Source organism: Oreochromis niloticus, linkage group LG23 (genome assembly GCF_001858045.2).
Source record: "Oreochromis niloticus isolate F11D_XX linkage group LG23, O_niloticus_UMD_NMBU, whole genome shotgun sequence".
Taxonomy (NCBI): domain Eukaryota; kingdom Metazoa; phylum Chordata; class Actinopteri; order Cichliformes; family Cichlidae; genus Oreochromis; species Oreochromis niloticus.
In genome coordinates this window covers 24507391-24517975 of record NC_031986.2, presented here as the reverse complement: position 1 = coordinate 24517975, position 10585 = coordinate 24507391, and the positions used below count along the sequence as shown (strand labels likewise).

Here is a 10585-nt window from a genome sequence, read left to right as displayed (position 1 = left end):
ATTCAGACATTTTAATTTATTATCAAATATAACTGATAAAATTTTCAGTTACTTTTATTTCTTCACTTTTTTCATTCACTAAATAACTGAAATGTATTTATAATGATTATAAACATGACTTTATTTACAATATGTAAAAATATATTTCTGATTTGATGTGATTTCAGGCAGCAGATTTAGATTCATTTTTATTTAACATATTTAGTACTTAGTTTTTTAAGATTTAAACATATTTATTCTAGTTACTTATACGGTTTTTACTTTAGTTTGGTGATAAGCTGCAATAACCAGAGCTAAAGAATTGTGATTAGACTCAGCTTTATTGTTATTCAGCCATTGACATGATATGAACTGAGTCTGATTAAATGTCTGTATGTAGACAAGAGTGGCCCAAAGTCACGCACAATCACATTTACCACATTTGGTGTACGGAAATACTCGTTTTAGCCTTTTATGATCAATGAACAATAAGCTGAAGGACAGAAACACCTTGTATTCACCTTGTGTTTGTTGTAGTCACACAGTTTGTCCACTCAGGGGCGCTGTCACAACACAAGTGTTGGTCCCAGCTATTTGTAAAGATAAAATGAGTGTCCGTGAAGAACAATCATGGTGAAGGACACGTGGGGTTCATACTTGTCTGTTTACGGTCAGATACTTCAGCGCCTCTGCTTTACTTCCTGTTTGCTGTCAGTCATTTATAAGATTAATTAATACACTTTAATTTTTTTCTTCTTTTTTTCTTCTCTCTTCTTCTGTCTTTCCAGAAATCTCCATGTAATCCAAAACTGTCTGCATTACTCCTAACTTTATATTTTTTGTTAATTAAAATGGTGTAAAACATGTAAGAATAATTAAATGTGTACTCTAATAATACTCAATACTCAAAAATTAAAATCTTAAAAGAAAATACAAATTTGTGTTATGATTGCATTGTTACCTAAAATACTATTATTGTTCCTGTTATTCATATCATACAAAATAAAGAATAGCAATAATGTTTACCTATTAAACTGTGTGATTATAAAACACAGTACATCTTTAAAAATAGTAATAATTATTATTAAACAAAATAAAAAGTGTACAAATAAAACAATTAGAGCCTCTGCTGGATAACAATACTACTACTACTACTATTAAGAAAAAATTAAATGTATAATAAAAATAGTACATAATAAATATAATAGTCATTATCAATAAATAATAAAATATTATTTCACTGTTAACATAATTACACAATAATAAACCACTGTTGTCATCATTATTAATATATGTACAACATAGATTTTTATTATTGGTGTTACTGTTATGCCTAAGATTAAAGTCAAAGTGATTTAACTTTAACTATAAAATAAAACATTAATTTTATTTAATATTTCGGTGTCTTTTAATCAGAAAGTCATTTAAATTGATTAATTAAATGATTATTTAATTATTAATGAATACATTAATTCATAATTATTTAATATCTCTATGTCTTTGATATGAGAAGGTTATTTTATTTTATCTATGCTTAATTTTTTTTCTACTCCTTTACATTTGGCACGGAGCACATATACATTGACAATAAAGGGCAATTCTATTCTATTCTGTTCTTCTATAATTGTGTTTCTAACAAAGAGAAAGTCATTTCATTTATTTGTTTATTTATTCACTACATTTTACTGTCTTCATGTTCGTGCGTCTGTTATGAGCGACGCTCGTCGTGCAGTGGCAGGCAGCCACCGCCAGGTGTCAGTGTCACACTGAAATGCACCTGTGCGTGTTCTCCTTCCGCTACTGAGCCATCAGAGGAAAACTAAGTTTAAGTAAAACTCTCAGTCAGGAGCCTGAGTCCAGCTTTGAGGACAGCACACACACACACACACACACACACACACAGAAACACTCGGAGTGTGTTTGAAATATTCACCTTCAAAAACTGAGATCGTGTTCGCAAACCTCATTTTTTCGGAGACGCGCTGTTATGTGGCGCTTTTTTTTTTTGCGCCGAGTGGCTGTAAATAGGACACCTGCAAACACACACACACACACACACACACACAGAGTTTTGCACTAATATTAAACATCAAACTGATGTAAAGTGAGCCGAACACGACTCTGATGACTCTGAGGTAACCTGAATCTCTCTGTTTCAGTCTGAGTTATTGGGAAGTTCTGAGGTTTGCTGTGAGCGCGGAGTCAGAGTCACTCCTCTCCTCTGAGGTGATGAAGAGGAGGTCTGTCCGTCCCATCAGAGAGAGAGAGAGGGAGGAGAGAGAGAGAGAGAGAGAGAGGGGAGGGCGGTGAAGCCATCCAGAGTGACGCTCCGCAGCATCCCCGGACAGAAAAAAAAGTTCCTCCTCTCTTCCAAACTTTGCTGGCGCGTGGAGAGCTGATCGGAGTCTTCCTCTGCTGCTGCGAGTCCCACTCAGGGCGTGCGCTCGGACATCTTTCTGCGGATACTTTTCCACCCGAGGCGCGCACTCCTCCGCGTGTCTGCGTGCACCGCACATGGATTTCAAGCGCTGGGGGTCTTAGATGAGAGGAAAAGTTTGAGTGGAAGGACAGAAGGAGAGAGCAGAAGACTGAGGAGAAGGAGGAGAAGCTCGGGTGAGTCTCCGCTGGTCGGCCATGTGCTCAGTCAGAGCAGAGCGCAGTCTGCAACTTTTAAATCAGTTGAAATATCACACTTGCTTTATTTTCTATCAGTTATATTTTTAAAATTAATTTCAGAGTATTTTTACTTAAATTTGCTTTGAAAAAATCATCTGATTTTAATACTTGATCATTTTCTGGCACAAGAGGAGGTGAGAAACGGTAGAAGAAGACACTTTGGGAGCTTTTATTCCAGGTGATGTTTGAAGGTTTGCAAGGAAGCAGGAATTCCAGGAATGTGCAACCTGATATTTAAGATGCTGTCCGAGCTTTTCCTTTACATTGCTGGCACTTTTTACAGCCTCAAAATCAGATGAATTTAAAAAATGTTCTGATGGAGGCTTCCTGAAGGCCTCAGACAAACATGAGGCGCACTGACACCTCCTTTCCTCCCTCAGCTCCAGTCCACAACAGATTTTTTTTTTTTATTTGAATCCTGAAAGGCCGGTTGCATTAATTTGCATCAGAAAAAAAAGTTTTAGTGCATTTCCATTGTGCAGGATGAAGAGTTCCAGCAGTCAGGGAGGAGGAGGAGGAGGAGGAGGAAGGGGTGCAGAGATGGGAGGAAATAATGGGGGGCCCCCCTTTACTTTATTCAGGATGACATGGGCATGGGCGACGGCGGACGGGGACGTCCACTTTCATCCTGACCGAGGCTGGAAGAAGTGAAAGAGAAAACTGGGGGAAAACGAGGGATTCGGGAAGGAGGAGGGGGGAGAAAAAGATTGAGGCGAGTGAGGGGGGGGAACACCCCGCTGTGAGGCCTCAAAAGTCTCTTATTCCACAAAACAACAAGTCCGCAGCAATTACGCCGTGTGGCCCCGGGGCATCGCTCCTGGTGGGTTTCAGGGGGATGAAAAGCAGAAGAGGGAATTGGAGGGAGAGAAGCAGATTCACCGTTTAGCACAGAAAAAAACACACTGTGGACAACCTGACCTGAGAGCTGAAAAACACATTTGATTGTTTAAAAGTGAAAAATGCCTGAAAAGAGGCTTTTTTAATTGTCTGAACACCAAACTAAACGCACAGATTTACAGCTCCTGCTTGTTTCAGACACAGAAACTCAAAATGACCTTTATTAGATCAGCATCCTCTACGGGCCTTACGAACCATAAAGAAACTCCACTTTTGAGAAAAGAAGCAAATCTTCCATCTTTGCATCCTTTATGATTTTGGCTTGAAACTTTTTGTTATTTTGAGCGAATATTTGCACCAGTTAGCCGCCACTCTGCCATCTTCAAAACGCTCCGATTCTCAGCTGCTGCAGATGTTTCGCACCTGAATCAAAGGTCACGCTTTAAAGTGAGAACAACATCCAGATGTGTCGCTAAAGCCGTTCACTGACGAGTCGGGAGTCGTTTTTTGTTCCAGGATAATATGTGCTGCTTTCCTTCTTCCTAAATGAGAGCAATCTGAGCAGGATTTTTTTAGGAGTGTGTTGGAAAAATAAAATCAGTATGATGTGAATTAACTGAGATTAAAATGTTGAAAGTGCAGATAAATCAGCGATGCAATGATTGTTTTTTTTGTAGGCTTTAACGAGGGGCTGAAAGTGAAGATAAAGCCTGCTTCTCCTCCTCCTGCCTCTCTCTGTCTCCTTTTGGGCTTCAGTCAAATTGAAACACTTCAGGAGTTTAAGGGAAAATAAATAAACTCGTAGAAAACCTAAAAACCGCAGAGAAACTCAAAGATTTTCCCATCTTTATTAATTAAAGCTGACGTGAAGCTCCGTCCGCTGATTTTTTTTTTGGTGCTTTGACTTCATGTTGAAGAACTGAAGCAGTTCGGGCTGAAAACGAACCGCTCTGATTCTCAGCTGTTTGAAACATCTGGATCTGTCGCTGAAATCTGTTTATTAACTGAAAGCGGTCGGCTTCTGTTTCACATATTTTTGCTAAAAGACCTGCTCTGTCATTTCTGCTGCATGAAAGCGGCACATGTTCAGGCGTTTTTGTGTCGTTTTCCCTGAAAACAGGAATCATTAAACAGATTCCAGCAGCTTCACTGACACGTCCGGAACATTTTCTTATGTCTGTCATTCAGATACAGCATGTTTTTGTGCAGTCAGAGATTTATTTCTCTGTGCTTTCGAGAAATATTTTGCTTTTGCTTTCCGAGAAAAGAGAAACGTCCACGTCACAGGCCTTAGAAACTCTAATTAACCTGCAGCTTCTTCCTGACCTAATAATCATTTCTACCCCTGATTTATCTGCAAATTTCCTTAAAGCATCTAAACAGCCTTTCTTTCCCCCCAAAGTCCCTAAAACCTTCTGAGATTTTACAGATTTTTGTGTCATTTGTTCCTGAAAATCACTCCCTGACTCATCAATAAACAGCTTTACCTGCTTTTCTTGTCCCTTTAAGTTTATGGTGGCCTTTTCCCCATAAATAGGTCCACGTAGTTATCTTGATTCATCAGTCACATTAAACATTTAAAGCCAGAATGATGAAGAATCTGTGGACAGAGCTTCCTTTCAGTTTTTCCTTTCAGAGCTGTTTGGTGGTTTTTAGGCTGTGAGGACTTTGGAGGACGCTGATTAAACAGTCTGTTGAACAATTCAAACCTTTGGTTTTTTGTTTGTTTTCGTTGCAGAGAAGAACTTGTTTTGGATGTGATCAGCTTTGCTCATGTTTTCAATAACCAGAATCGGACAATCTTTGGGTTTTAGATCGTTGTTCAGAGAAAGGAAAACATCTTTTCAGTCTCTGAGAGCTTGTCTCAGGCAACAGTTAACCCTCGAAAGGTAAACTGTGCTCAGGTTTTAGTTGATCCTCCCCTGCTCACTCTGCTGGTTTTAAGTGGCTGTTTGCTTTCCTTGCCGACCCCAGCGGGTCAAACGAGGGGAGGATTATTCAGCCGCTCGTGGGGACAAGCTGCAGGAATAAAGAGTCTCTCAGTCGCTCTCAGATCTACAAACATTGACTCTGAAGCTCGCCCCGCTGCTCTTCCACGACACGAGAAAACTTCCTCCCACAGAGGAAACGCGGCCGTCACAGAACGTGTTGACAGCACGCACATGTAGAAAAACACTCGGAGGACCGGCAGAAATCAAAGGTCGCCGTGGTCCGCCGGGGGCCTGTACTTCCTCCTCTTTGCTCTTCAGGATCAGCTTTGATGCTTCTTTTAATTAACTCCTGCAGGGACGGCGAGCTGATCTGAAGGGCGGATGTGAAGGATGCTCCTCGCTGCGCGGATAGACACCCGCCATGACGCGCTGACACGTTAAGGAAACGCTGCATCCTTCCTCGCCTTAAAACAAGCTCTGAAAAGCTGCCAAACTACATCAGCTGACAGAAAAAAACACTTTCTTTTAAATACTCCAACTTCTTTAACACATGGCGTCCCCGCAGGGCTTCTGGGATTCTTTAGCAATCAGTCACCCCTCAGTAGCGTTTGTACGTGGTTGCCAACCCCCCCCGGACACCCCCAAAACTCTGAGACAAGAACCTGTGAGGGGTCGGGGATAGACTTCATCTCCCAGGAGGCTCTGCAGGTATCAGCTCTGCTCTGACCAAGCGACCAAAAACCTCCTCTCAGGATGATGCCTGGTCCACATTCACTAAAGGCCCGTTAGCTCTGAATAGATAAAAACTGATGAACTTTCCTATTTACTAATCATGTTTACTACACAGCAAAAGCATCAGAAGGAGGTGTCGATTTAAACTCTTTGGGGAGAGCACTAAAAGTTCCTTCATGCAGCACTTTGCACACTTTGCACCGCTACCACATCAAACTCCAAACCGTGCAGTCGACACCATCTTAAAGGTCTTAAAGTTTGCAAATGTTGTCATTCAACTAGTAGGATAGCAGTGATGTGCACCTTTACCTGGCATATAAACTCAACAGCTCATCCTCAGTCATTGGTTCAGCAGGAGCTGATTAAAGAGGCATCCACCCAACTACTTCTAATTATTCTTTAATACCGATACTTTGGATTCAGGTGCTATACAGTATAGAAAGTAGAAAAGTGCTATATGAGAACCAGTTCATTTACCATGAACTGGTACCAAGCTTTAATTCTTGCTGTGGGAAGGACACTTCTTATCTGTGTTATCACATCAGGCTTGACTCAAAACGCTTTCCTAACAAATACATAAAAGAATAGGAATCTACTGAATCTGAATTTACTGTATTAGGAAACAAAAATTAATGATTTTGGGGACACAGAAGTGACAGAAACCAAAATATGAGGCGCGCTTATGAGGAGCAGAAGATTCATCAGTGTTGTAGCCGTTTAGTGTTAGCTTGTCACTTCCACAGCTGGTCCGTCAGCTTATTATCTCCCCAAAAACTGTTCTGTTGTGTTTTGTGAGGTTTTCTTTTTTTCGTGTTTGTGTTTCTTTGCTTTTGCAGCACTTTTCTGATGGCTGGTGTTTTCTTAGGCTGCAGTGCGTTACAGAGTGGAGAAGTTAGACACTAGAGAAGTCAAATAACATTAATCAAGTTGTTGAAAACATGTTATGTTACTGTTAGTGAAAGTAAACCTGACCAACAAAAGTTAAACCAAACGTAAGGAGAGAAAAGCTGACAGGGAAACCATCATCATCATCGTCGTCGTCGTCTGAGTTTACTTTAAGCCTGCCGTGACCACTGCTAACAGGTAATATGTGCCTTTTAAAGATGCAGCAAAAGAGAAAATTATGTACATGAATAACCTTTTCCTGCTTTGATCTTTATGGACATAAATCTGAAAGTTCATGTGGGTCAAATGTTACCTTCATAACACTTAAATAATTCAACTGTGAAGACTTTTCTCCTTTTTGGGAAAAACATATTGAATTTATTTAGTTTGATATAATTTATTCATGAAACTTTGGACTTTTATTCAGTCTCCAGTTTATTCACTTTTTCACCTCCTTTACATTCCTTCCTTAGTATCATATCTTGGATAATTATTTACATTTTAGACTATCTTTCCATCCATCTGAATCCTCACTGATTGGATTTACACTTCCACTTTTTTTTTAGATTTTTAAAAAACATCTTTATGAAGTGAGAAGCATCCACACACAAAACCAGTCCTTGTCTGAGCTTCACTGGATCCTTTTTAACATCCTGTCCTCTAGCTCTATTGCAGGTTGCTCTGGTCACACAGCAGTTTGCTCGCTATAATGTCACAGTATTGAACAGTAGTACTTCTAACACTCATTAAGAATGAAAATGTAAGAGTGCAGAGTTTAAAAGAGTTTAGTAACGACATCTAGAGTCAAAATAAGGGTGGTGTTTCCATCAGTAGTATTTATTTATTTGGTTGGGTTGTCAAACTCAACATGACCGTATATGGACAACTAGTCAGAAAAAGCATTCAAGGATGAGGTGGGGATGGGTGTGGGTTGCAAAGCAGCTTGCAGATGCGCAGACACTGGCTCACCTTATAAGATAAGATAAGCAAAAAAAAGGGTGAATGATGTAAAAACTACTCAAAAGAAAGGAGCTCAGTTAAAGTAAAAAATCAAATAAAGGAGCTCAATGAGTAAAAATGTAATTAAAATAAATAACTGCTCATTCAAAACAGCAAAAACAGACTTATACAGACTCTAGTCAACAAAGAAATTATGATTCATCATTCAGACTATGAGGCCTTTAGTTTGATGTAAATCTGTACTGCTGTAATATCCATGATATATCCAACCAAATCTTTATTTGTTGTAGATAATGTAACTGTTATATTAGTTATTTATTGAGCTGTGCAGCAATTGTGTGTCACTATGGAAAATACTAGAACTGTTCCACAATCACCAAAGTTTAGGATTTACTGTAGATCCACCCAGGCAGCGAGGAGGAAGTCTGCGGTCCAAAGTGAGGCTGTAAAACAGCAAGAGGCCGTGCTGTAGACGGACCATTTGGCTGGGGGTCAGGGATCAAAGCGATCGGCCAGCGTGGACTCGACGCCATCGGCACGCTCAGGCGGTCCTTCAGAGTGTAACCTAATAAAAAAGAGGCAGAGAAGAAGAAGAAGGGAGACACTTTAGGTGTTTTACTCAGGGTAACGGGATTAAGTGTCAGGAATCAAACCTGAAACACATGCAGGACTCAAGTAAACTGTGACTTGATCCAGTAATTTACAGCAGTATTATTTTAAGCTGTGAATCATGCAAAGCTATTCAGTGGATCTGCAAATGAGCAGAATAGATCCACTGTAAGGCAGGGCTGATAGATAATCCCTGCTTTGGAGACAGCTGCATTACAGACACTTGAATTAGAACCAAAACTATCAAACAGGATATTTGAGCATTTGTTTTTCAACTTTGATGTTTAATGTTTTTGGGATTACAATTAAAAATAAGAATTTCAGTTAATTTCAGCTGGAAGTGTCTGACCCTTTAAAATCCAGATTAATCAATTAAACGTAGGGAAAGAAGTGAGAACGTCTAAGCTCTGCTTCTTTATCTAAATGAACCCAAATACATTCAATTACAATAAAACAGAAACTTCAAATTCAAACACAGCACAAGCTGAAAGAAATATCTTCCTGATTGATCATCTAATTGATAAAGTAAATAACACATTAACCCTGTTTATGTGTTTCATTTTCACTTCTGTGTCTGAGATGACTGGGTGAGTTTTGTTATTATTGAATTATTGAGGAGATTTAAAATACTTACAGAAAAAAATATTAAAGAATTTTAAACAGAACAGGTAAGGAGAATACAAAACACCAGTCAGACATCACAAAGCTCTACTGTCAAACACACAGATTAAAAATAATTCATACATTTTTATTCATTAAAAATATAGTATATTAAAATACAGTTTTGATTAAGATTAAAAAAAGAATTTCAAAGTTGTGTTCTATAATATTATTGTGTTATAAGTAAAACTAAAGTATGGTTTAGTTAAGATAAACTGTTAGAATTAGAAAATCTATAAATATTTAAATTTGTATCTAATTGTAATAAAATATTATTATGATGTAAATAATGAAATGGCAGTTTGTATTTATTAATAATAAATAAGCAATTTAATAAAAAAAATGCCATAAAAAAAGAAAAAGGTAACAAAACATGGGGACTTCTTGGTTAATTACTTTAAATGTCTCTAAAGTTTTATTTTGATATTTTAATTGGTAGCTTTGATTAAAAGCTTTTATCATGTGTTTTTCTGCTTTTTCTTGTCCCGTAACAGAAAATGTCAAATTAAAAAAACATGGAAAAAGTTTTGACGATCAGGTGATTTGAATGCATCATAAGTTTTAACATCATCACATGAATACATTTTCCCAGGTACAGGCCCTCGTAGTGATGGGTTGAAATTTGATGCTTTTTAATTACATTTACAGCATTTTTCAACAGTAGTACAGGAAATGGAAATATTTTAATTTGAATGGTTTAATGGCTGATAAACACATTTAAGCTCTATAAAGAAACTAAAACCAAACCAATTTTACTGCAGTAACGCTGAGCAGAGACTTCAGAGAGAGCGTTTTTGTTAAACTTTCAGTGCTCATATCACCATGTGGGACAGGCGGCTGGTCCAGACTCCTGGTTGTAGTGTATGAAACATGTCCTTCTTGGTGTATATGTATGATTTTTTCGTACCTATTTAAAACATTTTCTTTCAGGTAAAATGTGGGTTTTATTTCCAGCTTTGAAATAACATGAGTGCTCTGAATTCCTACGAGCCTCGCAGAAAGCTCTGAGCCGCCTCAAAAACAACATAAAAGTGAGGTCAGGGCATGCCATGGCACTCAGGTGGGAGGCATCCATTCATCCCGCCATGCGGCTTTCTCCTCTGAACTCGGCTGCCACATCTGTTTGCTGTTGGCGAGGGCAGGAGGAGATCAGCTACAGGATATTGAACATCCTCCTCTGAGGGGAATCTCACGGAGAAACATCCAGCCTGGCTGATGGTCCGAGTCTGTTTACCATCAGCTGAGGGACAAATGGAGGCCTCGCGGGGGACGTTTCCTCGGTATAAATCCAAATGTCACCGTTAGCCTCTGTTTGT

At 38.8% G+C, this 10585-nt stretch overlaps 1 protein-coding gene across 2 annotated transcripts in view; it reads left to right on the top strand.

The window, feature by feature from the left end:
* The first annotated feature begins 2141 nt into the window (after nt 1-2141).
* The window catches only part of LOC100709465 (zinc finger protein GLI2), a 94595-nt gene continuing 86151 nt past the window's right edge, over nt 2142-10585 (top strand). Inside the window, exon 1 of one of the 2 annotated variants that reach the window (XM_005459169.4) lies at nt 2142-2592. The gene's annotated coding sequence lies outside the window, so the exon portion shown is untranslated. The remainder of the gene's footprint in view (nt 2593-10585) is intronic. The other variant, XM_019352253.2, reaches the window with a different exon arrangement.